Raw genomic sequence first — 22,510 nt, 5'->3', positions numbered from 1 at the left:
TTGGAGGTGTACCTGTGGATGTATTTCAAGGCCTACCTTCAAACGCAGTGCCTCTTTGCTTGACATCATAGGAAAATCTAAATAAATCAGCCAAGACCCAAAAATTCACAAGTCTGGATCATCCTTGGGAGCAATTTTCAAATGCCTGAAGGTACCACGTACATCTGTACAAACAATAATACGCAAGTATAAACACCATGGAACCACGCAGCCCGTCATACCGCTCAGGAAGGAGACACATTCTGTCTCCTAGAGATGAACATACTTTGGTGCGAAAAGTGCAACATTAAAGGACCTTGTGAAGATGCTGGAGGAAACAGGTCCACAGTAAAACGTGTCTTATATCGACATAAACTGAATGGCCGATCAGCAAGGAAGAAGCCACTGCTCCATAACCGCCACAAAAAAGACACACTACAGTTTGCACCTGCACATGGGGAAAAAGAAACTTTTTGAGAAATGCATTCTGGTCTAATGAAACAAAAATCTTCCCCAACGGTCTGGCCATAATGACCATTGTTATGTTTGGAGGAAAAAGGGGGAGGCTTGTAAACCGAAGAACACCATCCCAACTGTGAAGCATGGGGTGGCAGCATCATGTTGTGGGGTGTTTTCCTGCAGGAGGGACTGGTGCACTTCACAAAATAAATGGCATCATGAGGAACGAAAATTATGTGGATTGATTGAAGCAACATCTCAAGACATCAGTGAAAGCTTGGTCGCAAATGGGTCTTCCAAATGGACAATGATCCCAAGCACACTTGGCAAAATTGCTTAAGGACAACAAAGTCAAGGTATTGGAGTGGCCATCACAAAGCCCTGACCACAATCCTATAGAATATTTGGGGGCAGTACTGAAAAAGTGTGTGCGAGCAAGGAGGCCTGCAAACCTGAGTCAGTTACACCAGCTCTGTCAGGAGGAATGGGACAAAATTCACCCAACTTATTGACGGAAGCTTGTGGAAGGCTACCCGAAACATTTGACCCAAGTTAAAACCAGAAGGGGACTAGGGTTCCAATTTTGGAACACCCCCCCCCACGTTCAGCTGGAAGGTGGCGCATGGAACGCAAAAATATTCCTAAAAATATTTAACCTCCACACATTAACAAGTCCAATGGCTCAAATGAAAGATAAACACCTTGTTTATCTACCCAGCAAGTCAGATTTCTAAAATGTTTTACGGCGAAAACATAGCACATATTTATGTCAAACCACCACCGAAGACACAGCTAATTTGCATAGCCAAGTTGAAAAAAATATGCAATCAACAAACGCAGGATTAAAAGAAAAATAATGCACTAACCTTTTGAAATCTTCATCAGATGGCAGTAATATAACATGTTATGTTTTTTCAATAATATGCTATATATATCCATAAATCTCTGTTTACAATGATGCATCGTTCAAAAAATGCTACTCAAATGTCCTGAGAAATGACGATAGCTCCGGCAGATAACGTCAGCTAACAAGGAATACACATCATAAACTTTGACTAAATATGCATGTTCTACATATATATAGTTAGATACACTTCTTCTGAATGCAATCGCTGTGTTACATTTATTTTTAACGTTACAGGTTTCGTTCACTAGGCTATACTATGAGTCGGCGCTCAAAAAGTAGCATTATGGCTCCTCTATCTTGGAGTCCACAGAAACCCAAATTTACCACATAAATATTCCCTTACCTTTGCTGTTCTTTACTTACCAAAAACAGCGTTTAGTTTTGCAATCTGTGTCTTTCGGTTCTCAAACACGACACATTTCGGTTGAAATGTAGCCAAAAGTCAAGTGGATGTGCACCAAAACGTTGAACTTACATATTATATGTCGACTAAACTTATCAAACTAAGTTCATAATCAAGCTTTAACATGTTATAAAGGTGTACAGCAATCGTGAGGATGAACAGAAACGCATGCATTGTATAATCGATCTTGGAAAAAAGACAGGACCGGAGCAGAGCGCGCATGAAAGTGACCTGTTTTTTCGCGTGACCGAAAGGTTTCGGCCCGCCAAAACTCTCGTGAGCGCGCGATTCTCACAATGAGAATCCCCATTGAAAGCTGAGATCGCGCTGAAGACAAAGAGACTGTTCCCAGACCTGTAGGTGCTTGGGAAGGGTGGGGGCGATGACGTCAAAGTTGGGCCAACTTTTCTGATGACAAGAGAGAGTTTGGGAGAATGACTGCCCTGAGAGTCCTGCTTTACATACAGACATAATTTAAACGGTTTTAGAAGCTTTAGAGTGTTTTCTATTCAATAATATTTTTTATTTGCATATATTAGCAACTTTTGACAAAAAGTTATGTTTACTATGGGCACGCAATTACTCCAGCGGGGGCAGTAGACAGCCCTATTAAAGGCAATGCTACCAAATACTAATTGAGTGTATGTAAACTTCCAACACACTGGGAATGTGATGAAATAAATAAAAGCTGACATAAATCATTCTCTCTACTATTATTTCTACTACTATTATTTCACATTCTTAAATAAAGTGGTGATCCTACCTGACCTACGGCAGGGAATTTCTACTTGGATTAAATGTCAGGAATTGTGAAAAACTGAGTTTAAATGTATTTTGCTAAGGTGTATGTAAACTTCCGACTTCAACTGTATGTGACCCGTTTCAGGAAACTAGACTTATGTCGCAAGTCACGACTTCACAGGAGAGCCATTTTAAAGTATTTTTTTTCAACATGTTTTTTGGGGGCTGAAATACCTTCTGGAACATGTGACCTTTCATGTGCCTTAATAACAAACTTGTATGCCATCTGTAAATATGAATGCCTTGTTGGTTATGCCACAGAAAAAGACAGCAATCTTCCTATTAGCCATGATTAGCTGAGATAATGAGTGGGCTGGACATGCTGAGAGAGGAGTTTGGATTGGTCTGCCATATTGAAGGCTTCTGTCTATTTGAGCTGGTCAGTCTGTGTTGGTAATCCTGTTGAGCACAGCTTTTTTTATGTATTGTGTACTGGAGCTGCATAAGTGTTTTATTTTATTTTTATTTTTTTGAGCTGCATAAGTGTTGCTCTCCACTTTCTGGGGGATTAATCCACTGTAGGAAATAGTAAAAATAAAGAAAAACCCTGGAATGAGTAGGTGTGTCCAAACTTTTGACTGGTAGTATATGTATAGAGCATAATCTATTTACAGTTTTAGTCACGTTTTCAAGTTCTGGTGACATATCATGCATTCCGATTATTGCATAGAAAGTAATTGCTATTAGCTAATTAATTTTGTGGTTTCTAGAGAGTTAACTAAATATGACTGATTGTGTTTATGTCAATCTTCCCTCAGTTAGTGCAAGGACTAATATTGCCTACATGTGTGTTATGCTGTCTCTACTAAATAAACGGGTCACATTGAGTACATAACTTTGTAAGGACTGTGTTTGTGTAAAATGTTTCAGTGAAAAGAAAGTGTGGCCGGCTCAAACGCTGAATGCTGCGTCAATCGAAACTGGATGTTCTAAATAAGTGTTCTAATCACACCAGTTTAAGCGTACGCTGCAGGGACCACTGTAGAATGATCACACCCGTTTGTTGGTACGTGTCAAAGGGTTAACAGATCATTAATTAATCGACTAATGGAATCAATACTGGAATACCTATTATCATGCTATTACACACACAGACTCTGTCATCTTTTAACATCCACGCACAAACCTTCTCCATTTAAAAAAAAACAGGCGATTTCTAATTATTCACCATATACCTTCCACTCCCATACTCTCATTGCGCTGCAGTGAACATCATCATTAGACTGACCCCATTCCAATACCTACAGGGCATTTGGAAAATATTCAGACCCTTGACTGTTTTCACATTTTGTTATGTTACAGCCTTATTCTGAAATAGATTCAATTAGATGTTTTCTTCATAAATCTACACACAATACCCCATAATGACAAAGCAAAAACAGGTTTGTCATTATGTATATTTAAAAAAACAGAAATACCTTTTATTACATCAGTATTCAGACAGTTTGCTATGAGACTCGAAATTGAGCTTGGGTGCATCCTGTTTCCATTGATCTTCCTTGATGTTTCTACAACTTGATTGGTGTCCACCTGTGGTAGATTACATTTATTGGACATGATTTGGAAAAGCCCAAACCTGTCTATATAAGGTCCCACAGTTCACAAAGCAATAACCAAGCCATGAGGTTGAAGGAATTGTCTGTAGTGCTCCAGATTGTGTCAAGGCACGGATCTGGGGAAAGGTGACAAAACATTTCTGACACATTCTTAAATGTATACATTTGAACCACCAAGACTCTTCCTAGAGCTTTCCACCTGGCCGAATGGAGCAATCAGGGGAGAAGGGTCTTTGTCAGGGAGGTGACCAAGATCCTGATGGTTACTCTGACAGAGCTCCAGAGTTCCTCTGTGGAGATAGGAGAACCTTCCAGAAGGACAACCATATGTGCAGCACTCCACCAATCAGGCCTTTATGGTAGAGTGGCCATTCTATTTGCTCATTTGAGCTGTTCTTGCAATAATATGGACTTGGTCTTTTATCAAATAGGGCTATCTTCTGTATACCACCCCTACCTTGTCACAACACAACTGATTGGCTCAAATGCATTAAGAAGGAAAGAAATTCCACAAATGAACTTTTAACAAGGCACACCTGTTAATTGAAATGCATTCCAGGTGACTACCTCGTGAAGCTGGTTGAGAGACTGCCAAGAGTGTCATCAAGGCAAAGGGTGGCTACTTTGAATAATCTCAAATATAAAGTACATTTTGATTGGTTTAACACTTTTTTGGTTACTACATGATATGTGCTATTTCATAGTTTTGATGTCTTCACTATTATCCTATAATGTATAAAATAGTCAAGAAAAACCCTGGAATGAGTAGGTGTGTCCAAACCTTTGACTGGTACTGTACATTAGGCCATTTTCTACCCCAGGTAGAACACTATACTGTAACAATGCCCTCGTTTTTTTAGAATATAGTATGAATACGTATGGACCTGGTGGCAAATGCAGAAACATCGTTGCACTCCTCACCAAAAAGTTGCTAGTTCAAATCCTCAAAGAGTTCATTTATAATCTAAGTCCTTCAACATTGCTAGGGTTATGTTTGTGGTGATAATCTGCCAATTCTTTACTTGGTGTTGGCCAACATTTAGCAAAGTGCAGAAATGCATTCTTGCCAATACATTTGTGGACATTTCTCTTTGACACTCACAGATCTTGTGTTGTAGCTGCACTGTAACAGGACATTTCCGGTTGTTAGCGACCAAGAGATTATGAGTTACCATTTTTTGTATTGCTAACCACCATAGGCGAGCTCACTCCCCCTCCCCGTTTCATTACACTATGATCAGAGCCGGCTGCAGACAATGATTAGCTAGTGGGAAATCAGATTTTCAACATTTTGATGTCATATTTAGAATTAAATAGAATATATGCAACAAGTTTTCCACAAACAGTTTTCTGTGCCAAGTGCTGTCACAGTACAAAATTATACAATATTGTTTTACACAGCCTGTCATTTTATAGAAATAACACCTTGAAGTTGTTGTATACATTTACTTTATTTTTACTGCAACGTTAGGCAAAGTGCAGACATTTATTCTTGCCAACCTCCATTACACTGACCTGGTATTGCAGCAGGAACTTCAGGTAGCCAGTAACCGAAAGGTTGTGAATTCAAGTCCCAAGGGAGGACTTGAATGTATGTATGTATGTATGTATGTATGTCCTTTAGTATTAGTACCTGAATTTAGCTGTAAAAAATACAGTAACTAGTTGTACATTTACTATATTTACACCGCAATTAAACAAAAACCTCCAGGGGACCGATGTTCAACATTCTAAGCACGTCCTAAAAACGTCCGTTAGGACGTCCCTGGAACAAACCAGGAAACAGACTAAACCTGAGATGGACTGTGAGTGTTTACATTTAATTCATGTCTATTATGCCTTTCAAAAGTAATTATAAATGACATTTGACACCTTGGTTTACACATGTGTTATTTAATGTTATCATATGTTGACATTTTGCTTCCTTATGTTGTCTCATTTATTTCACATTCATTTCACATGATATCATATTCTCACATGTGTTGTTTTATGTTACCACATGTTGCTTCACATGTTGTCACATTAACTTCACATTTAAGGGATACTTTGGGATGCTGGCAATGACACCCTTTATCAATCATTTTTATGTCTCTGCAGCCAGTATGAAGTTAGAGGTAGCAGTTACCATACTTAGCAGTTACCATAGACTCCAGTCATTGCTTTAATGCTAGTTAGCAGTTGGCCTAAAGCTAGTTAGCAACTTCCTTCAAACTGCACGAAGAGACATACAAATGGTATCCACGAGTTCATCTGACTTTGGGGAAGTAAAGGGCTTCATTGCAAAAATAATGAAGTATCCCTTTAAATCACATGTGATCACGAGATCATGTGTTCACACAAAATTCATGTGGGATTTCCGTAAGGTTTAAACTGCACTGTACAGTAGTCAGGTATATTTGATTATATTAGACACTGTGTCATAGTGATTAATTACTTGTTACTATATTTACACATATAGCACATTTCATTATCATTTGGGGTATAATTATACATATTTCAGTGCTTGTTCATCCAATATCTTTAATGAATGTAGCAAAGACATCCCATTTTTTGTTGTTGAGCAAGGGAATAATGTAGTCATCCACTGATGCCAAATCAATACGGACTATTTCCACAATTCTATGGGTAGCAGTGCTGCTGGCTCCAGTCCTCTTCTCTCACAGTAAAGTAGTGGGGTAATGAGCAAACAGCCAAGTACTTATGCTGTATGACTGCCAAGGATGAGGTACGGCACCACATGCATAATCAGGAGGCGTAAGAAGTCTATGTTAAAACATGAGGCTGCATGGATCTTTCATTTAAAGACGCTTGTTCTCTTCGGTCTCAACGTAGACTTTGATCAGAAGCTACTCTTGTGAGTATTGTGATTTTGCTATTCATTGTAAATGTTTGTTGGCCTATGGAGCCAAATTGTATCTATGATCGTAATCTATCCTTTCATGTTTTTTGTATGTTCTATTTCTAGCGGTTAATAATTAACCAATGATATCAAGCCACACCCGGCCGTGATTACAGACACCTGTGCGTGTCCTTTGACGCTATATAAACTATTGAACCGCAGTGTTTGTCATTATACCCTGATGAAGACAGCTTGTCTGTCGAAACGTTGGTTATTAGGTTATTACATTTTTGCATCTGAGCTCTTCGAGTGTGCGGTTCTCCTTTTCTTTTTCAAGGGCGCCACATGCACACAGACACAGATAAACACACTTAGAGACATATACACAGAGAGACACACACACACACACACAGAGAGAGAGAGCGAGCAGTGCTGCATCGAGAGCTAACAGTGGCCTACAATCAAATATTAGAACTAATTACAACTGAGGACATCCTCAGCAGCTTTAGAGCAGGATGGAAACGTGGAGGCCCACACCCCTTTTGTAGGCCTGTGGATAAATCCCAAATAAAAACAATATTGGGGTCTCAACTTACTGTTGAGAGTTGGTATAGTAGAACCACACAAGTTACCGCTAGATCGTTTTGCTCGCAAGGTGCAAATGTTTTGACTGATTGAAAAAAATATAGCAAATAGACTTTCTATGGTTCTCATTTTACAAGTAGGATACTTTTTATCTTTCTACACCACCAGAAGACTTCAAATCATTTTAAGTGTGTGCTGACGGTAGCAGAGCAGTGAGAATTCACACAAAAACTTCTCACCTGACAAAGACACAATCTGCAGGTGGAGATAAGAGTTATTATGACACTTCCATCTACGAGTGTGACTGAGAAAGTGTGTTTATGTTTAGTGTTAAGACAAGGTGAGGGAAACAGAGTGAGTGTGACTCTTAGTTGTGACAAACATGTCCCCATAGGGGGGGGGGAGAAAGAGAGACTCCACCGCTGGGACTCTGAGGTGGCTTTGCCTCAGTCGGAAATAAATATTCTTCTGTGTGATATGATATACAATCTCATTACGGGCGGTTGCTGCTGTATAACAACAACAACATTAACAAAACAAGAAAACCACAAGCATCAAGAAAAGTCATTGAATGTCATGGTACTGGAACTAATCTATAATTTCCATTCAATCCATTTTACAATCACGCCATACAATTTTCCTCATGTTCAGTGATTCATACAGTAATTAGTCCATCAATTTCTTCTCCCTATGTTGATAGCTCTTCTATGATTTTACACTGCTAACCCCATCCCTCGCTCTGTGACCCTGTCGTCATACAAGTATTGTAAGCTCTACCAGTATTGAAAGCTTGGCTTGACAATCTCCGAATGTAATTCAACTTTGTGTTTTGTAACAGATGTCTCTTTCCATTCATCAATTGGCCACTGCACAGTTTGGATTGATTGATTTTATTTGTCAGTTAAAAAAAAAAATTTACACAAAGATTTGTTTAAGTATCCAGGATTACACAATAAAGTCGGGGAATTATTTTCATTGTGGTCCCTAATTTCGACATAAATACATATACATGTAACGGCGTTCGTCTGTTGAAAGAGAGTCGGACCAAAATGCGTCGTGCTGGTTACTCATGTTCTTTAATGAAAAATGAACGATTACATGAAATAACTTAATATACAAAACAACAAACGAAACGTGAAAACCTATACAGCCTATCTTGTAACAACAAACACAGAGACAGGAACAATCACCCACCTAACACACAGTGAAACCCAGGCTACCTAAATATGGTTCCCAATCAGAGACAACGAGAATCACCTGACTCTGATTGAGAACCGCCTTAGGCAGTCATAGCCTATGCTAGACACCCCTACTCAGCCGCAATCCCAATGCCTACTAAAACCCCAATACGAAAACACAACAAAATAAACCCATGTCACACCCTGGCCTGACCAACTAAATATATAAACACAAAATACTAAGACCAGAGCGTGACAATACAATTACAAAGATACAGACATATTACAGAGATGGAGACAGAAAATGCTCAACCTCTAGATTAGTGCGAGGGGGGAGCTTAAGTACAATTATTACAAGCTTGTTTGGCTCGTAGCTTGTCCTTTAGATGTTTGGGGCTGCTTGTTAACCATGATGTGCAAGCATAATCAAGGTGACACTGGACTAGCTCACTAGCTAGTTTTTCATCAAATTGGTGACCGATTTTCATCTTTTTCAGGGCCAAACCCAGATGCAGACACGGGAGGCAGATGGTTTGAGTGTTTGATATTTATTAGTTCCAAAAGGGGTAGTAGGTAAGAGAATAGTCATGGACAGGCAAAAGGTCAAAACCAGATCAGAATCCAGGAGGTACAGAGTGGCAGGCAGGGTCAAGGTCAGAGCAGGCAGACTGGCCAGGAAGGAGGGTACAGAGTCCAGAAAAGAGGCAAGGGTCAAAACCGTGAGAACTAGCAAAAGAGAGAATAGCAAAAGCAGGAGCACGGGAAAAACACCCTGGTTGACTTTGAAACAGACAAGACGAATTGTCACAGGGATAAATACACTGGGGAAAATAGGGCGTGACACAATATGCCATTTCAGAGTTTCCTTTCGGAAAATTTGGCACCGACAACATGATAGGGAAGATTTTAATTTACCGGACATTTGAGAAGTTTACCGGACATTCCTATGCATTCAGATCTGACCTGGCGAAGCCAGCACTCATTGGCCAAATGAGCCACCCTTAAAAACAGCCTACAAAAAATTACAAAAACACTATTCTTTGTGTAACATATGCAAAACTTTACAGCCATTTTTTTTAAATTGTTATTTTGGCTACTTTCCTAAAACAATAATTGACCACCTCACAGTTCAGCTGTCAGAGATTTGAGCACTAAATGTATCAGGGCATTACATGCATAGGGCTATAGGCTTATGTTTCTACTGTATGATGTTAACATTTTAATAAATATAAAGTAAGAAGAGGAGAGGCGAAAAGGATCAGAGGACCAATATGCGGCGTGGTAAGTGTCCATGGTTCTTTTTAATACGTAAAGGTACACATGAAGAACTGACTACAAAAACAAGAAATGTGAAAAACCCCAAACAGTCCTATCTGGTACAGACACAGAGACAGGAACAATCACCCACAAACACACAGTAAAACCCAGCCTACCTAAGTATGATTCTCAATCAGAGACAACTAATGACACCTGCCTCTGATTGTGAACCATACTAGGTCGAAACATAGAAATACCCCATAGACTGCCCACCCAACTCACGCCCTGACCATACTAAAATAAATACAAAAACAAAGGAAATAAAGGTCTGCGGACTCCGGCCGCAAAACCTTAACCTATAGGGGAGGGTCTGGGTGGGCGTCTGTCCGCGGTGGCGGCTCTGGCGCGGGACGCGGACCCCACTTCACCATTGTCTTAGTCCGCCTCTGGCTTTCTAACCATGGCCACCCTTCTCAATGACCCCACTGGACAGAGGGGCAGCTCGGGACAGAGGGGCAGCTCGGGACAGAGGGGCGGACGCTCTGGCGTATGTATGTATGTATGTATGTATGTATGTATGTATGTATGTATGTATGTATGTATGTATGTATGTATGTATGTACTGTATATGATGTATGATCAGTCCTTTAGGTCACCCAAATAATTGATTTATAAATCCCATCATTGGATGGTAGTTGGGCTTCCCAAGGGACTCCATAGGCCAGCAAAGCTGACCTAAGTTGAAAATATAGGAAAAAATGAGTTACCTGGTAATGTGTCTTTCAAATCTTGGAATGTTCTCAAACCATTACTATCCATGATATCAGCAACGGAAAGGATTCCACATTTGGACCATTGGTGGGATGCAAAAGGCCACCATCTTGAGAGGCAGTAGATCTGATTTGGTTAGATACATTTTATAACTTCAGATGAAGCTCTATTTATCTATGATCTTCAATGAGTTTGGGAGCAACTGAGATACATTGTCTAGATATAGTCAAATATTTTCTGCGTATTATGGGAGGAAGTGATCGGTAGGTTTTAGGGAAATTGGTGTTATTTCCATCGATTGACGAAGTGCCTGGGCCAGGGTTCCATGGATAATAAAAATAGCTAAGGGAGAAATCTGTCGCCTTCTCTGCTGCTTCTAGTGATTATGAACTGAGCAGAGCAGATATTTCCTGTTATGTGTATTTATTAAGGATTCCCATACTCGTTCTGGAGTCCAGCTAGGACTGTGGCAGTCACAAAATTTCATCAGTTGGTGATTATCACAGTAATTGACCGTTAAGTTAACATAAAAACATCTAGCATCTCCTGGCTTTCACATCTACAAGCCACTGATGCAGACCTTTGCAACATCTACATTTTTAAAAAGTCTAATAAATCTAAGTAATATAGCCTACACATTTACAATAAATCCTTGATTTATTATAGACAGGTCTAAAGAAGCATGATATGAAGAAAATGTAGTCTATTTCAGAAGAACAGAATTGCATACTCTGAATTGTCCTTATGATAGGTACTGATCTGACTATGCCTAAAGGCTGTGGGCTACACTAGTTCATTTAGCAGACAAGATTTGCTTAGAATTCTGTGGTATTATTTTATAGTATGAAGAATGCAATTAAACAAAGCTGAATAAAATAGGAAGGATATTTCCTCCAAACGATTTGAGGGAGTGCACATATGTGGCTATTCTGTGTTGAGCAGTTAACAACGAAATAGGTTTTCCTATATGCTTAATTAATTTAGAGTTATTAATGTAACTTTAGTTGTTCTACAAACATTGGGCTATATGTTAAAAAAATATATATACATTGTAAGGCTGCATGATGTGACTCTAATGATGATTAGAAAAAAGTCCTGCTTTGTTTTTTGCGCAAGCTGTACACACTAGATCAGCCACTCATTCACAATTTGACACGCGCTTGATAAGGCCTAGAGTTTCACTGCAGAATCCCCTTTGTGTGGCCATAACGCACCCTAAAAAAATCCAAGTGGCCGTTGTGCCCTTCTCCCTGAGTACTGCGTGCTCCATCACATGATCCGGTCTTTCTCACAGGCTACAAGTGAAGACAGACACATCAGGGATGCAACTGCGGGTGTCCTTATCCAATTCCGAGGTGCATATTGAAGATATTGGAAGAACTGTGCACATTTACTTTTAGTCTCAGCCAACAAGATGAGTATGCCTAACGAACAACAAAAGCACTAGCCTATATCAATCTACTATCCCCAATAGTACAAAGGTCGACCTATTCTATTCTTTGTGAGAAATAAATATTCCAAACATAGTCTGGGACAGTTGTGGGATGGGATAGATCCCAAATTAAATCAACCACTAGCATCCCCAAAAAGCTTTTACGCAATACGGCTGACGCAACAGATCATAAAGTTTAGCTTAAAATGTTCATGAACTATTAAGCTATTTCTTCACATTATAAGCCCAGCAATGCACACGTAGGCCACAAGCTCAAATGTGCCATTAATGGAAAACACCATCATCAAAAGTGACCGTAAATGCAATTATGCATTTAATGCTTTTATTTTAAAGGTGCATTTTTATGGTGAAAATGTTCTTCCCCAAACTTGAAACTCACACACTGCTTATGTATGCCAGTTAGGCTCTACACTCCTTGTAAAGTGGATTGATGTGCCTAATTTTGATGAGGGGAAAAAACAATTTAATATTGTTTATATTAAATAATGTTTACATTTTCAAGTATTTTTTTCGATTTATAAGATGAGTCTGTGAAATCAACTTTTGATGCCTGGTGAGCTAACTAGCTACCAACCTGAGTATAATTAAAAAGTAGAATCAGCTTGAAAGTGAGTTGACCATTTCTGAGGTAAAAGGTAATATTATCTGATCAACGAGTATATGAAAAGCTCTATGAATTGAATCAAACCTAGCAAACCTAGCTAACTATGATGGCTAGTTAGCCTGTGTTGGTCAAGTCAGTCCTCCAAGATAGAGCAAGGTAGCCTACTTAATTTAGGTCGTCTTGTCTTTTTTAAGTTAACATTTACTTTGATAACTGTACAAAATAAAATGCATTCGTTATTTGGTATTAGAGTTTTAAAAAATGAACTGGCTAGTGATTATATTTTATCCCTAGCTAGCCAGCCAAAAGAGAGACAGGTACTGTGAAGGAAAATTGGATGACTATATTTTACTAGCTAGTCAAATGCCTACAGCCATGTAGTCTTCCCCTGATGACTACATGGCTATATCTCCTTAGGCGTCTTTATCTGTGATTTGTTTCCTATAAAATACTAAGCCTTCTTGCTCTTGATTGCAAGAATGAATGTAACGTTATAACCCAAACCTTGTAATAATAGCTTAGAAATAATGACTGTGGTGGTCAGCTTGGTAAATAAATGTTCCTAAGTCATTCCTGCTGTAGGCCTGCAGGATGCGGAGAACAATGAAGGCATGGCCTTCTAAGAGGAAGATGCCTTTGATACTGAGCTACTCTTGGAAGATGAGGATGAAGAGAATGAGATCAAGGAGACAGAGAAAGTTGAGGAGCCCCCACCTGAGGCCTCTCAGCCAAGCTCTTCAACTGGAAGGTAACTATAAATGATGTGTTTTTCAGGCTATTAAGGCATGAACGTCCAGTTGGTTTAAATCTTGTCAGTGTACAGTGTAAATCTTGGCAGTTCGGTCGACCGCTCAGGATTAACTAAGGGAGATAGACTTCTTATTGTTTTTCACACAGGCATTGGTGGCAAAGGTTTGTGAGTTCACAAATAGTCAGGGTTGGGGTCTTGTTTTGGAGTGGCTGTCATATGGTGATTCCCTTGGAGCAAAGCTTGATGTTGCACCTACACAATTCTACCCATTTCTTTGACTGCTCATTTACATGAGATTTACTGAACTTCCTGACCTTCATCGATACTGGGGTACAAAGTCTCTTCAGGGTTCTTGTGATAGAGCATTCATGTAACGTAACCGCAGTGCATCCTGCCACTCAAGATAATGCAGATCGGCTTAGAAAACTCTGGAACTTACTGGGCCACCTGAAACAGACTTGTAAGAAGCTGTATCAGCCAAACCCAAATGTAGCCATAGATGAGCGCATGGTCAAATCAAACGGACAGGACTCAAGCAGTATATGAAAGGGAAAGTTGTTGAGGCATGAGTTGTGTCTTATGCAAACCGGGGATACAACTTTTGGTTCAACAAATGTTATACATCACCCGCGCTCATAAGTAGTCTGAGAGAGCAGGGGTGTCAATGCTCGTGGAACTTGTAGGGTAAACCAGAAACTGTTTCCTGATGCAATTAAGGACTTAAAAAAGTGGGCGCGTCAAACCAAGATAGTGATTTAAATGTGTCTTCATTTCTAGGTTTGAACGAGACAATGTTTTCCCCTACGATTATTATTTCAATAAAGTTCTTTCCTTATCGTATGTAAGACTGAATGCTATTTGTTATTTGTTTTGTTGCAGATAGGTGTTTAACCCCCTTCATATTGATATCCATCACCTAGATACCGTAACACCACGCCTACATCCCAAATGGCACCCTATTCTCTGTCGGCTCAGGTCAGAAGTAGTGCATTATAGGGAATAGGGTGCCATTTTGGGCACAGCCCAACTATCCTACCTCACTATCAAAAACAAATCTAACGTGAAGGGTGTTTAGTATCAAAACTGTGGCTGCCTCAACTTCAGATAGGCTGCCTCAGTCCAGCGAGTCACACTGAGTTTACAAAACATTAAGAACACCTTCCTAATATTTATAAAGCTCACAGCTTATGAAAATGCATCCCGAGTGCCTTGCTGCTGGAGAGAGAAAGAGGAGCAAGCAGAGAAGACCAAGAAAGTCAGACCTCATCTCCTTCAGCTCACGTTGCTGTGAATATTACCCCCCCTCATGACCACTGCTAATATTTAATAACCCTTTCACAAAAAGTTACATCTGCTATAAATGAAATCACAGAAATATAAAGATGATACATCCACGCTCTGTCGAAACATGAAAGTGTTTTTGGCCACTGTCAAGTTTAATTGCATTCTTAGAATTTGCTTCATCGATATTTGCTGCTAAAAAAAATGGATTCAATTGTATTATTTCATAAATGTAATGCCAGTACATGCAAAGAACTGACATTAAACAAAAATATTAAACCCGGACTACCCAGATAGGAGCAGTCTGCATCAGATCTCTCTCTCTCTTCCCCACCCATCTGTCTGACACACAGCATGGTGACAGGTATCAAGGCAGAGTGACTTGTCAGAACATCAGTGAATGGAATCAGTGTCGCAATGATTTAAGGAACTAAGTGGATTTAAGATTTGCCAATCTGTCATTGTTCTTTGATATCTCAAACATTTCTAGCTTTTATCCTGTCTGGCTGCCTTAAAATAAATTCAGACCACAGGGACCTAAACAAAGCTTACTCACAGCGCATGCACAAGTACTCTCACACGTGCACACACACACACACACACACACACACACACACACACACACACACACACACACACACACACACACACACACACACACACACACACACACACACACACACACACACACACACAGATCTGATAAAAGTGTCTGACTGTGAATGTAGACTTGGATACAAATATCAAAAGGTAGGGGGTCTTGAAGGAAGTCAGATGTTTTAATACTTCATAATAACTGAAAGACCAAAGATAGTAAGGAGAAAGATGTGGCTTTGAAATGTATCCAAGCTAATTGTGAGATGAGAAACAGAAACATTGTTAAAAGATTTTAGACTTCATCCTTCTAACCAAAACTCTTTGATCAGAGTATCTGTATTAAGTATATTAAATATATTTATTCTGCCTGCATTGTTACAATATTTTACAGTATTAAGTGAATGTCCAGCTTGAAGATTTGTGCATCTATGTATATTGTGTGTGCGTATGTGTGTCTGCAATTGTTCGAGTGTGCATTCTGAGTGTGTGTGCATCTGTTGTGTGTGCATATCTCTTTGTGCGTGCATGCGCGTGTTCGTGCACGTGTTCATGCGCATGTGTGTGTCATTTGCGGTGGGAGTTGGCAGACAGTGTTCATAATGACGAAGCATGGCCATCTGGAGACACCAATCACAAGGTAAAAACACACGCCAAAAACAGAAGATATCACAAAACAACAACAAAGTGAACGTGAAACAAATAGTGCAAATAGGGTCAAGCTAAACAAAGAACTTTCTCGCTTTCTTTCTCTCCCACCATCCTCCACCTCCTTGGTTTTTGTTTGAGTCCTCGGGGAGCTCTCTGTCTATAAGTTTGCACAAGAAAGAAAACACACACTTCAAAATAACACTGATGCATCTCACACTCTTTTTCTAGCACGTTCAACCAATATCACTGTTTGTTTTACTGAAATGACTTTTCCGTGATGGTGGCATCATACCCTAAAGGTTATAGCTTCTCAGTGTAGTTAGCGTTTCACCTGCAGTAAATGAGACTTAACAGACTTAGTTCCCAGGGGGCCTCAGCATGCATTGCGGTTGTGACTATGAGTCTCTCTCCCTCTCTCTCATGTCCTAACAGACCTGGCTTCTCATGGAACAAACCCAGGTAAGCTTTCTGAACCAGGAAAAAACATCCACAACATTACAAATCCAAGCAGAAACCACAAAACCGTGTTCGAGGTAGAAGAGGTTGCAGTTAACATAACCTGTGTTGTTCAGGTAAAACACTACATGCACTACCTTTCTCTTCAACATTTGTTCACGTACAACTGCTTGAAATGTTAGGGCACCCAAGATGTTTAAATATTTAACTTTTACCATACTCTGCACAGGCATGTCTGGCTAAGAGACAAATGTATGTACAGTGCATTTGGAAGTTATTCAGACCCCTTGACTTTTTTTTACATTTTGTGACATTACAGCCTTATTCTAATATGGATTTATTTTTTTTATCCTCTTCGTTTCTAGACATTTCTGCAAATTTATTACAAATAAGAATCAGAAATACCTTATTTACATAAGTATTCAGACCATTTGGTATGAGACTCGAAATTGAGCTCAGGTGCATCCTGTTTCCATTGATGATCATTGAGATGTTTCTAAAAAATCTTAGAATAAGGCTGTAATGTAGCAAGGGTCTGAATACTTTCCGAATGCACTGTAGATAGGTGACAGTACGGTAGAGTATTAGCAGGACTGTTTGTGTGAAGATAAACAATCCCTGTGGTTCAGATGAATAGGGATGTTCTTTCAACGTAAATTGTTAATGTATTGTGACGTGGAATCTACATGGAATACATTGAAGTTTAAAAAAGTCATGAACGTAAACTGTTGTTTTAAGAGTGAAATTTCAACCACATGATTATGTTGTCATGGTAACCAAAATTCAACATAGACAAACCTTTTAGAAAATATTTAGAATTTGTACCTTTAAAACAATATCACATCTTTCATGGTATATCCATGATCAGAAATATAAATAGGCTCTCCTACTGGAGAACTGTTTAATCTAGAGCTACACTTTGGTCTCCCATCCAGGGTTTTAACCAAGCCCAGCTTAGCATTGATATTTGTTCCTGGCTATTACCAATGTGCAATCGTGAGAATGTTTTTTGAGAGAGATGTGTTGCTATCATCTACATACATTACCGTTCAAAAGTTTTGGGTCACTTAGAAATGTCCTTGTTTTTGAAAGTCATTTTTTGAAATACATTTTTTGTCCATTAAAATAACATCAAATTGACCAGAAATACAGTGTAGACATTGTTAATGTTGTAAATGACTATTGTAGCTGGAAATGACAGATTTTTATTGGAATATCTAAATAGGTGTACAGAAGGCCATTATCAGCAACCTTCACTCCTGTGTTCCAATGGCACATTGTGTTAGCTAATCCAAGTTTATAATTTTAAAAGGCTAATTGATCATTAGAAAACCCTTTTGCAATTATGTTAGCACACCTGAAAACTGTTGTGCTGATTAAAAAGCAATTACAACTGGCCTTCTTTAGACTAGTTGAGTTTTTGGAGCATCAGAACTTTTGGGTTCGATTACAGGCTCAAAATGGCCAGAAACAAAGACCTTTCTTCTGAAACTCATCAGTCTATTCTTGTTCTGAGAAATGAAGGCTATTCCATGCGAGAAATTGCCAAGAAACTGAAGATCTCGTGCAACGTTGTGTACTACTCCCTTCACAGAACAGAGCAATCTGGCTCTAACCAGAATAGAAAGAGGTGTGGGAGGCCCCGGTGCAAAACTGAGCAAGAGGACAAGTACACTAGTGTCTAGTTTGAGAAACAGATGCGTCACCAATCCGCCACTGGCAGCTTCATTAAATAATACCCGCAAAACACCATTCTCAACATCAACAGTGAAGAAGCGACTCCGGGATGCGGGCCTTCTAGGCAGAGTTGCAAAGAAAAAGCCATATCTCAGACTGGCCAATAAAAAGAAAAGATTAAGGTGGGCAAAAGAACACAGACACTGAACAGAGGATCTCCAGCGAGAAGGCCAGCATCCCAGAGTCGCCTCTTCACTGTTGACGTTGAGACTGGTGTTTTGCGGGTACTCTTTAATGAAGCTGCCATTAGCCATTTAAAAATGATAAACTTGGATTAGCTAACACAACGTGCCATTGGAACACAGGAGTGATGCTTGCTGATAACGGGGCTCTGTACGCCTATGTAGATATTCCATTTAAAAAATCTGCAGTTTCCAGATACAATAGTGATTTACAACATTAACAATGTCGACACTATATTTCTGATAAATGTTATGTTATTTTAATGGACAAAAAATGTTGCTTTTCTTAATAAAAAAAAAGGACATTTGATTGGTAGTGTATGTTGTTTCAATTCAGTCCAATTCAGTCCTGGATTCAACTAACAAATAGACTATACATATTGGCCTAGGGTTTCAAGCTCTGGTTGATTTCAAAATGTAATGATATTTAGTGATATTGGATTGTGTTTTGTTGTCAACACAACCAAATATGAACATTTGAAGGAGATGTGTCTTCTGCTTGGATAGTTTCATCTGTGCCACTGACTTTGTCTGTCTTTAATTCCAGTTTGTCTATTGATATGTTGGATTCACGTCTCCATCTCAACCAAAAATGAAAGTTAAAGAATAGCACTAAATTAAATCAAACTTTAAAGTGCATTTAATGTTTGATTTGATTTGATTTAGTCCTACTCTTTAACTTTCATTTTTGGTTGAGATCGAGACGTGAATGCAACATATACATTTTGAAACAAATTGAAGCCAGGTGGGAATACCCAACAGAAGATACATGTCCTTTAAATGTTGATATTTGGTTGTGATTGAAAACCAAACACAAATCAATATCACTTTTGAAATCAAATAAATTTAGCCTATTAACTTGTCGACAAGTTAAGAAATTATGTTGGATTCACGTGTCCAACTCAACCGAAAATAAAAGTTGAAGAATGGGTTTAAGCCAGTGGCTCAGATGAATCTATCCAAGTAGTAGATACATGTCCTTTAAATGTTGATATTTGGTTGACAATATTACTATTGTAATACAGTAAATAGCCTAAAGTTATCTTACAAACTAATGTAATGTTCAATCTTAAAATGAGTAACACAAGAATGGCCCGATTTTGAAGTCACTGTAACTATGAATGTCTTCTTATGTAATCATGTAAAGTGTGCATGTTCAAGATAGCAGGCATAGGTCGTCGCAAGTCTGTGGAGATCTTCACAATTGCTGTGTTATTCTGTGCATCTGCAACGGCATTGATCACTTGCACCATGTATTTTTTATGTAATCCAGGTCATTTGGTTCTGATATTAGATGAAGCATAGTGATAACACAGTAATCTATTGTATAAATAAACATAATATCTGATATTGTATTCCCATTTGAACTTTGCTGTGTTTTTAAAGGGTTGAAAGCCCACTGATAGACATTTGGTTGACAACGATGTGGTGTGCCCAGTGGACGTACCCACAGGGCTCTGGTCAGGGGGGTGTCATTTGGGAAGCACCCTGGGTCCAGACTGGGTGCAGAGGGGAGCAAGGCAGGCTTTGACCAGTAGAGAGGGTGGCGGAGGAGAGGAAGTGGGGATGGTAGAGGAAGAGGAACTAGTGCTACTGGCAGCAGCGTATGCTGAGACAAATGGTCTTGAGAGCCCATATGGGTGGGCAGAGAGAGATTGGTGTGTGTGTGTGTGTGTGTGTGTGTGTGTGTGTGTGTGTGTGTGTGTGTGTGTGTGTGTGTGTGTGTGTGTGTGTGTGTGTGTGTGTGTGTGTGTGTGTGTGTGTGTGTGTGTGTGTGTGTGTGTGTGTGTGTGTGCTGGAGACGGGGGCAGATCAACCCCTTATGGGATGTTAACCTACCCTCCAGGTTGCTCAGTGGGACAAACTGACCCTCAGTGGTAGTTGTCTGTCGGGGGGAGCGCGGCCAGGAACACACACACACACACACAAACACACCACCACCACCACTACCATCATGCTGGCAACGCACACCAACACGACACAAAACAGCACACACACGATGCATGAGTCAGACAGAAATAGAGAAGTCGTGTGAAGACAGGTTTGTAGACTCATTTCAGGATTATCTTGAGAGGAGAGTTTCTAAAGAACAAATTGCTGCCAGCTAATTACATTTCAAGGTTGTCTTGAGAAGATCATGATGAGTTTAGAATTGTAGAAGTGGAACCAAAAGTGATGCTGCGGAATTGACTGCATTATCTAGGATTACGAGGAGTATAGAATACACCAGCTCATCTCATTTCTGGATAATGATGGGGTTTTACAATGGATAACAGAGAGCCAAGAGAGAAAAAAAATCTGACTGCATGTTCTATGGAAGTATAGAATAAACTAGAGTAGAGTAGAGACATATGTCCATGAGTAACAGGTCAACAACAAAGACAGTTCACCATATTAGAGGCAGAGGATTGGACTGGATATATTTAATATGTCAACTAACAGTTAGAATATTTTACAACCCACTAGTTGTAATGAGATAAAGAGGATAAATTCTTGAGTCTCAAATGACACCCTATGGGCCCTGGTCAAAAGTCATGCCCTACATAGGGAATAGGGTGTCATTTGGGACACAGCCAGTGTGTCTCCTGCGAGGGAACGTTGACAGCTAAAGGGCCATGAAATAACCATGAGACAGTTACCATAATGGCATTCACATTACCTAAAACCCCCTGCAAGCTAAGGCTGCATCCCAAATGTCACCCTATTCCCTTTATAGTGCACTACTTTTCACCAGGGCCTGTAGGGAATAGGGCAGCAATTGGGAAGCAGTGTTAGTCTTTGTTTGGTTTCTCTGCATATTATCTCCACTATTAGGAAATTAAACCCTGGGATCAGCGTCAAAGTGAAAGCCTCTGTGATATTAAACAATGGATCGTCTTAGATTTGAGGTGAGAGGAATTACTTTGGCTACATGACAGAGTGTCCTGGACAGGAAGCCACCCTATGGTCAAAACTAGTTCACTATGGAGGGAATAGGGTGCCATTTGGAACACTTGTAGGAACACATCTGATGCAGTGATTTAGGATAAACACAGGATCAGAGACAAATTAGCTTATAGGCCTGTTTCTGAAAGGAGGTTTGAAAGGAAGGAGCGAATAATGAAATGTAGACTTAATTTATCCAGAGATTTTACAAGGCACTATGAAATAAACATGAGAGAGAGTTAGAATGTTAATATGCTTCTGGCTAGGAACACATGGAAAACAGTCGTTCGCGTCAGTGTTGGCACTCGTGTGTGCGTGTGTGTGCCAAAGTTTATGTGTGCCTCTGTATGTGTGTGAGTGTATGTGTGTGTGTGTATGTGTGTGCGTGCCTCTATGTGTGTGTGTGTGTGTGTGTGTGTGTGTGTGTGTGTGTGTGTGTGTGTGTGTGTGTGTGTGTGTGTGTGTGTGTGTGTGTGTGTGTGTGTGTGTGTGTGTGTGTGTGTGTGTGTGTGTGTGTGTGTGTGTGTGTGTGTGTGTGTGTGTGTGTGTGTGTAAGGTGAAGGGGGTGTTGAAGATGAGGAAAGAAATATGAAATACATGACAGGTGACAAAAGAATGACAGACATGAGGCAGCGTGATATGGTACACTCCCACTCTCTTATAACGACGAGAGAGAGAGAGCTGTAGAGCCCCAAAAAAGAGAGGGCGTAAATAAGAGGAGTAGTAATACACAACATACAGGCACAAAGAAGGAACAGATAGAGAGAACTACGATAAGACAGGACGGAAGAGAGATCAAATCTTTCCCTACTGTGTGTGAACACGGTCTCCAAAGATGAACTGTTAAACCGTCAATCAAAGATCAGGCCGGGCCTGATCTGAGCCACCCTCATAATCAAAGACTAGTGTTGTGTCAAAAGATGCTTAATCTGTGTTTTGGGCTGGTTCTGTTGGAGGAGAGATAACGTGTGGAGGACTAGCAGTAGCAGAGGCAGTTGCCTGCAGTGAAAAAGCATAGCCATGCATATTTAACAACTACACTGAGAGGAGGGAACGGAAGGAGGGAGCCAAGAGACTGATGCGGGTACTATACCTCTCGCTCTCCCTCTCTCTCTGCATCTCTGTATTTCTCTCTGTCACA

Source organism: Oncorhynchus keta, chromosome 6 (genome assembly GCF_023373465.1).
Source record: "Oncorhynchus keta strain PuntledgeMale-10-30-2019 chromosome 6, Oket_V2, whole genome shotgun sequence".
NCBI classification, from domain to species: Eukaryota; Metazoa; Chordata; class Actinopteri; order Salmoniformes; family Salmonidae; genus Oncorhynchus; species Oncorhynchus keta.
This window is presented reverse-complemented; position numbering follows the sequence as displayed.